The sequence below is a fragment of the Thamnophis sirtalis genome, unplaced genomic scaffold, assembly GCF_051295495.1.
Source record: "Thamnophis sirtalis isolate CommonGarterSnake01/CBP01778 unplaced genomic scaffold, rThaSir2_p1.2 scaffold_9, whole genome shotgun sequence".
Classification (NCBI taxonomy): domain Eukaryota; kingdom Metazoa; phylum Chordata; class Lepidosauria; order Squamata; family Natricidae; genus Thamnophis; species Thamnophis sirtalis.
Genome location: NW_028261389.1, coordinates 2,747,846 through 2,753,944, shown reverse-complemented (window position 1 = coordinate 2,753,944; position 6,099 = coordinate 2,747,846).

Sequence of the window (6,099 nt, the reverse complement as noted above, 5' to 3'; positions counted from 1 at the left end):
CAGAGACTGTTTACATCCTCATCCTCCTTCTCCCGCCCACCCCCAGGAGCTTCCCCATAATAATCCTTGGATATACTGGGAAAAGAGGGGGGGAAAAACCCCAAACCCCACCCTTTCCTGGCTTGCCTCCAAAGCTATTTGGGCCTTAGAAAGACGGTGGGTCGATCAATCCCCAAGCTAAGAGGATTGGGACTGTGCAATGGGAAGCCCACCCCTCTTTTACTCCTGGTACACCTAACAAGCAGGCAAGGGTTTGGGTGGCACCCTTGGCTTCCCCATCTTTTTTTGACCCCGATGCCCACAGACCAGAGGAAAAACAAGATGAAGCCCTGGCGAGGAATTTGAGGCAGTCGGGTTTCATGGAAGAGGGTTACCGGGTTTTTCGGAGTATAAGAAGCACCTTTCCCCACCCCCCACCCCCAAAAAAGAGGGTGAAAATCTGGGTGCGTCTTATACACTGAATACAGCAGTTTTGGCCGCCCGAAACCCCGCCAAAATAGACACGCAGAGATTTTGGGAGGCCTGCAAAGTGCTCCTGGGGGGGAGGCAAAAATGAGTGGTTTTGCCCCCCCTCTAGCCCCCAGGAGCACTTTGCAGGCCTCTCAAACTCTCTGCATTCCCCATTTCCCCCCCAAAAAACGAGGCGTGCAGAGGGTTTGGGAAGCCTGCAGAGTGCAAAAACTTTCTTTTTAATTGACCTCTTCAAAATCTTGGTGCATCTTATACTCCGGAAAATACAGTAATTTAGTTTAAATCTTTGTTCAGTAAAATCTCCACAAATAAAGAGGTGGTGCCAGGAGCCACCTTGCGGTCTTGCTCTTTGCCCTGCTGGGGTTTTCAAGGAAGGGACCAACCCTGGTGATGGAATAGCCCGTTCCTCCCACCCACCCGCCCTGGCTCCTGGGTGATTCCCTGCCCCCTTACAATGGTACCAACGGAAAAGCCAACTTGTACCGCCCAGGAAAAAACTGTGTTAAATTGCACCCTGTATCCTCCCCAGCTGGAGGGCACCAGACCTGGAAGGGCTGCTGTGTGCAGCCACGGAGGGGAGATGGGTATGGCTGACGGGGAGCACGGGCTCCTGGCTGATGGGCCAAAGTGGTGGGCGTGCAAAGAAGGGCTGGCACAATCTCTCAGCCTCTCTTTTTTTTCCCCCCGTAATGGAAAGCAGCATCAGGGGGCCGCATCGCAGAAGCGGCCAAACGGAGACCAGGGGATGGGCAGGGAAAATGGGCATTGTCCCCTTCTCCCCACAGCTCACCCCCTTAAAAAGATGGAAGAAGCTGTGCTTGAGAAAGCAATTTGGAGCTGAATTGCACGATCCCTTCCCTTCCGCCCTGCCTTTCCTTCTCTGCTGCTGAATCAGGATGAGGGAATAGCCAGATTATTTCAGACATGGCCTGCTTTGTGTCTAGGATTAGCCCCGGTGGAGGGGCACCTGGCCTTGGGCAGCAGGACAAAGGAGCGACAGCTGACGATGTCAGCCTCTCTACCCCCCCCAAAAAAAAAAAACATTATCCTGGCCATATTTATCAGTATTTGTCTGATGCTGGAGCAATGTTTTGGGGGCTCTGAATCTCGATCCTAAGAGGCCCCCATCAATGTTAATGGCTGTCTCTGCTCAAAGTCATCATAATGCTGCACTTCGGATGCTATCTGCCTGCTCAGCTGAGCTCTTCCCATACTCCACCTCTCTCACCCCTAGCCTAGAAGCTGGCCTGCCCCCCCCTTCCCTGCCCCCCAATCCCTCCCCTCCCCCTTGCATTTGCTGTTGGATTCATTCCCTTTGCTTAAACCCCCTCTGGGGCTGAAAAGCGTGCATCGTCTTAGAGCCGGGGGTTGTCTCCAAACACAGCCACTTTTAAGACTTGTGGACTTCAACTCCCAGAATTCCCCAGCCCACCATGAGGAATTCTGGGAGTTGAAGTCCACAAGTCTTAAAAGTCGCCAAGTTTGGAGACCCCTGGCTTAGAGGTCAAAAATTTTCAACCTCGTGTGTGTGTGTGTGTGTGTGTGTGTGTGTGTGTGTGTGTTGAACAAGAATTGACAATTCCTCTTTCAGTGCCCTTTGGTTATCACACCTGCATCTGATTCTCCAGTGGTTTTTTTCCCCCACCTTTTTTTTTAAACCTTGGCAGCTTTAAGCTGGCTGGGGAATCCTGTGAGTTGAAATCCCCACATCTTAAAGCTGCCAAGATTGAGAAACTACCCCAGAGAGACAAATTGCCGGGGAAAAACCCAAACCTGGACATCAAAAGCCCAAATTCAAAAAGGAACTCTACCAACCCTATCACCCCACTTCCCACAAGGCACCCCCAGTTTTTGCCGTCCTTGGCGAACAACACCGCAGTCCTTTCGGCGATGCCCAGACCGAGTGGTATGCATGCTTTCAGGGGGGGAAAAAACCCCAATATTTAAAAAGGACTGAGGCTTTACACCTTCCCATCCTATTTATCTTCCCTCATCGCCTCCAACGCCGATAAGCCTCCCTGTGTTTTTCCTCTCTGTACAGATTTGTGTAAAATGTCTATTTTTATATTAACTTAATCATGCGTGGTTTTTAAAAGTATGAAGAAGGTTTGTGGGGCTTTTGTCATTGGTTTTTTTTGGGGGGGGGGTCCGCGTTCCTGATTTTGTGTTGCGTTTCCTTGATTTGCAGACCCCCAACCTTTCTTGCTTGTGAGGTTTTATAATTTTTGACTCCAGAGCTGTTTGCTTCTTAGTTCTGCTTGGATAAACGATTGCTGGCTTTTTTGCTACGCCCTTGTCCATTCGGTTATTTGAATTAGGACCCGGAGCAAATGCTTCGCGAATAGATGAGCGGCTGGCTGTAATGGCATCCCAAATCGGGGCTTCCATGCTGTGGCCGTCTCCTTTGCCACAGCAGCAGGACAAGTCACCACAAGTTGTTAAGGCTGAGACCCCTAAGGATGTCTCTCCACCCAACCTCGTGATCCCTCTTCTCCAGCTTCCTGATCCCGCCGCCCTTCCATCCTGACCCAGTAGCAATTTCTTGGCAGCTTGAGCCGAGGTTTGTGTAAATACCATGTCTTTATTACGACCCGGTTTGTGGTTTGATGTCAGTTTGTTGCCAGTTTTTATTCTGCTACCTTCTTATTTTTAAATGCATTCAATCCAACTCTGTAAATTTTTCAGGTGAACTAGAATCACATGTGTTTCCTTCTTAGCTTACAGTTTTGGTGTGCCTGGTTACTGTTTCTTTCTTTTTTAAAAAATGTGTGTTATTTAATGTAAATTGTTAGCGTAACCGTCCCTCAGTCGGTCCTGAAAGCAGCGGCAGTCAAGCTACAGATTAGCAATGCAAGGAAAACGACCCCTTCAGAAAACTCCGGATTTCAGGACTGTTGGGAAAAACGGAGAAAGTTTGATTGGAATCGTTGGAATACACCTCTCTTGCTTTTGGTAAGCAAAAGGAAACAGCTCCTCACCCTTGGCTGGTGATATTTTCTTCTTCCCACAATGTCTTGGGGTGGGAAAAAGAAATCAATACAATTTGATTCTGTGGCTGTGGCTTCGTCCGAGTAACTGAGAAACTTCTGCGGAGGTTTTGAAAAGAACATTGAACGCTAAAAACTCACAATCTCTGGAAGCGTCAAGCGTGAGGCTCGTATCCAGAACCTTTTTCAGAGGACCAAGCGTGCACTTTGGTGTGACCATTGGGCACAGGGTGGTGTGTTTCCGTGCCTGACGTTTGCCCAAAGGACTGAACCATCTGGTGCAGCAGAAGGACAGATGCCACCGCCCGGATTCCTTCACCCCAAAGAACCTTTTTAAAATCCTTGGCTGTTGGAAGGCCTGACCTGCTCAGTGGATTTGGGATGCTTTAGTCATTAAGCGAATTAAGGCAGCCATTGCTGCTGCTGCTTCTTCTTCTTAGCACTTCCATTTTTGTGCTGTGTTTGACTTGCCTGTTATATGGTTTGCCTCTTAATAAATACAGAGCGGCGTGCTATTATTTTTAAGCGGGTTCATTTGCTTTCCCCAGAAAAGTGGAGACTCTGGAAAGAGGGCAGAGAAGAGCAACCAGGATGATGAGGGGACTGGAGGCTCAAACCTACGATGAACGGTTGCAGGAACTGGGCCTGGCTGGTCTAGGGAAGAGAAGGACCAAGGGAGGCATGGATAGCAGTGTTGCAATATTTGAGGGGCTGCCACAGAGAGGAGGGGGCTCAAGCTATTTTCCAAAGCACCCGAAGGCCAGACGAGGAATAATGGATGGAAACTGACCAAGGAGAGATTCAGAATATAAGGAGGAATTTTCTGACAGGGAGAACAATCAACCCATGGAACAGAAGTTGCCTTCAGAAGTTGTGGGAGCTTCATCCCTGGAGCCTTTCAAAAAGAGACTTGACTGCCCTCTGTCAGAAATGGTGAAGGGTCTCCTTCTTGGGTGGGGTGAGGGGGTTGGACTAGATGACCTACAAGGTCCCTTCCAATCCTGTTAATCTATTAAAGATGCTAACGACCTGTGGACTTCAACTCCCAGAATTCTTGAGCCGGTCATGCTGGCTGAGGAATTCTGGGAGTTGAAGTCTTAAGAGTTGCCCACTCCTGCCCTAACACCTGTTAAAAACTTATTTTCAAAAGGAAGATCCAACCCTTACACTCGGCATCAAAATTAAAATGGAGACAGCCCGAGGTAGGTCATTTTTTAATTTACGGTCGGTAGTCATGACGGCCGTGAAGCAAATCACTCAGGTGACCGACCCAATCTTACGACCTTTTTTGCAGCAGTTGTTAAGCGAATACAGCTGTCCTAAGGCAGCCGCCATGATGGTTAAGCAAACACCCCAGTCGTTAAACGGACTCTTCGCTATGAGCAGTTTTCGCTGAAAACGGAAAGCAGATGCTGGTTGTCAGCAGAAATGTCATAAAATGAGTCAGCTGACTGGGATGCTGCAAACGGTCATAAAAGGAGATAAGTTGCCATACATCCAGCAGGCTGTCATGTGACTGGGGGGGGAGGGGGAGGCCATCGTAACTTTGGAACCACATCGTAAGTACCTTTAATGGGGTCTGTCGTAACTCTGAATTGTCACTAAGCGGCCAATCGTAAGTCAAGGACTACCTCTAGAGATAATCGGTCGGTCCATAAGGAGTGCCCACTTATTGACAAGTATTCCCTTCTATGGCCAGAAAGTGCCAGGTAAATAGTCCCAAAACACCACTTGGAAACTAATCAAGGTGAGAAGCAACTTAGAACTAAGGAGAAATCGGGGGGGATAAAAATTGTGGTTTTTTTTAAAAAAAGAAATCAGATTTTTTTACATTGGATTTTTATTTTCATCAAATTTATTTTAATCAAATGCTTTTGGAGTAAACATCTACCTAAAGATAGTTTTCTATTTAAGATACATTCATAATTAAGTTTATTCAGCCCGAAATGGAGCTTAGTTCTGTAGCATGAGAGGCTGTGCATTCTGCAATATTGGGACTGTCGGTGAGTCAACAGCAGGACAGAGATGACAGCTGCTCTTTCAAAATCAGGACTTAAATTGAGCTGATTTAATACGCTCTACATGGGGCTGCCCTTGAAGAGTGTTCAAAGACTTCAGCTAGTCCAGAATGCAGCCGCGCGAGCGATCGTGGGTGCACCCAGGTACACCTATGTTACACCTATCCTCCGCGAGCTGCACTGGATACCTATTAGTCTCCGGACTCGCTTCAAGGTGCTAGTCGTTACTTATAAAGCCCTACATGGCATCGGACCTGGGTACCTGAGGGACCGCCTCCTGCCAATTACCTCCCATAGACCGATCAGATCGCACAGACTAGGCCTCCTCCGGATTCCATCTGCCGGCCATTGCCGGCTGGCGACTCCCCGGGGGAGAGCCTTCTCTGTTGCAGCTCCAGCTCTTTGGAACGAACTCCCCATGGAGATCCGGACCCTTACTACTCTCCCGGCCTTCCGCAAAGCCACCAAGTCCTGGCTGCTCCGGCAGGCTGGGGGGCTGTTGTAATAGTCAGCCCCACGGGAACTATGAATGTTGTGTATTTTAAATTGTTGTTTGTCTGTTTGTCTATTTATCACCTTCCTTTGTTTATTGTAAGCCGCCCGGAGTCCTTGGGAAGTGGGCG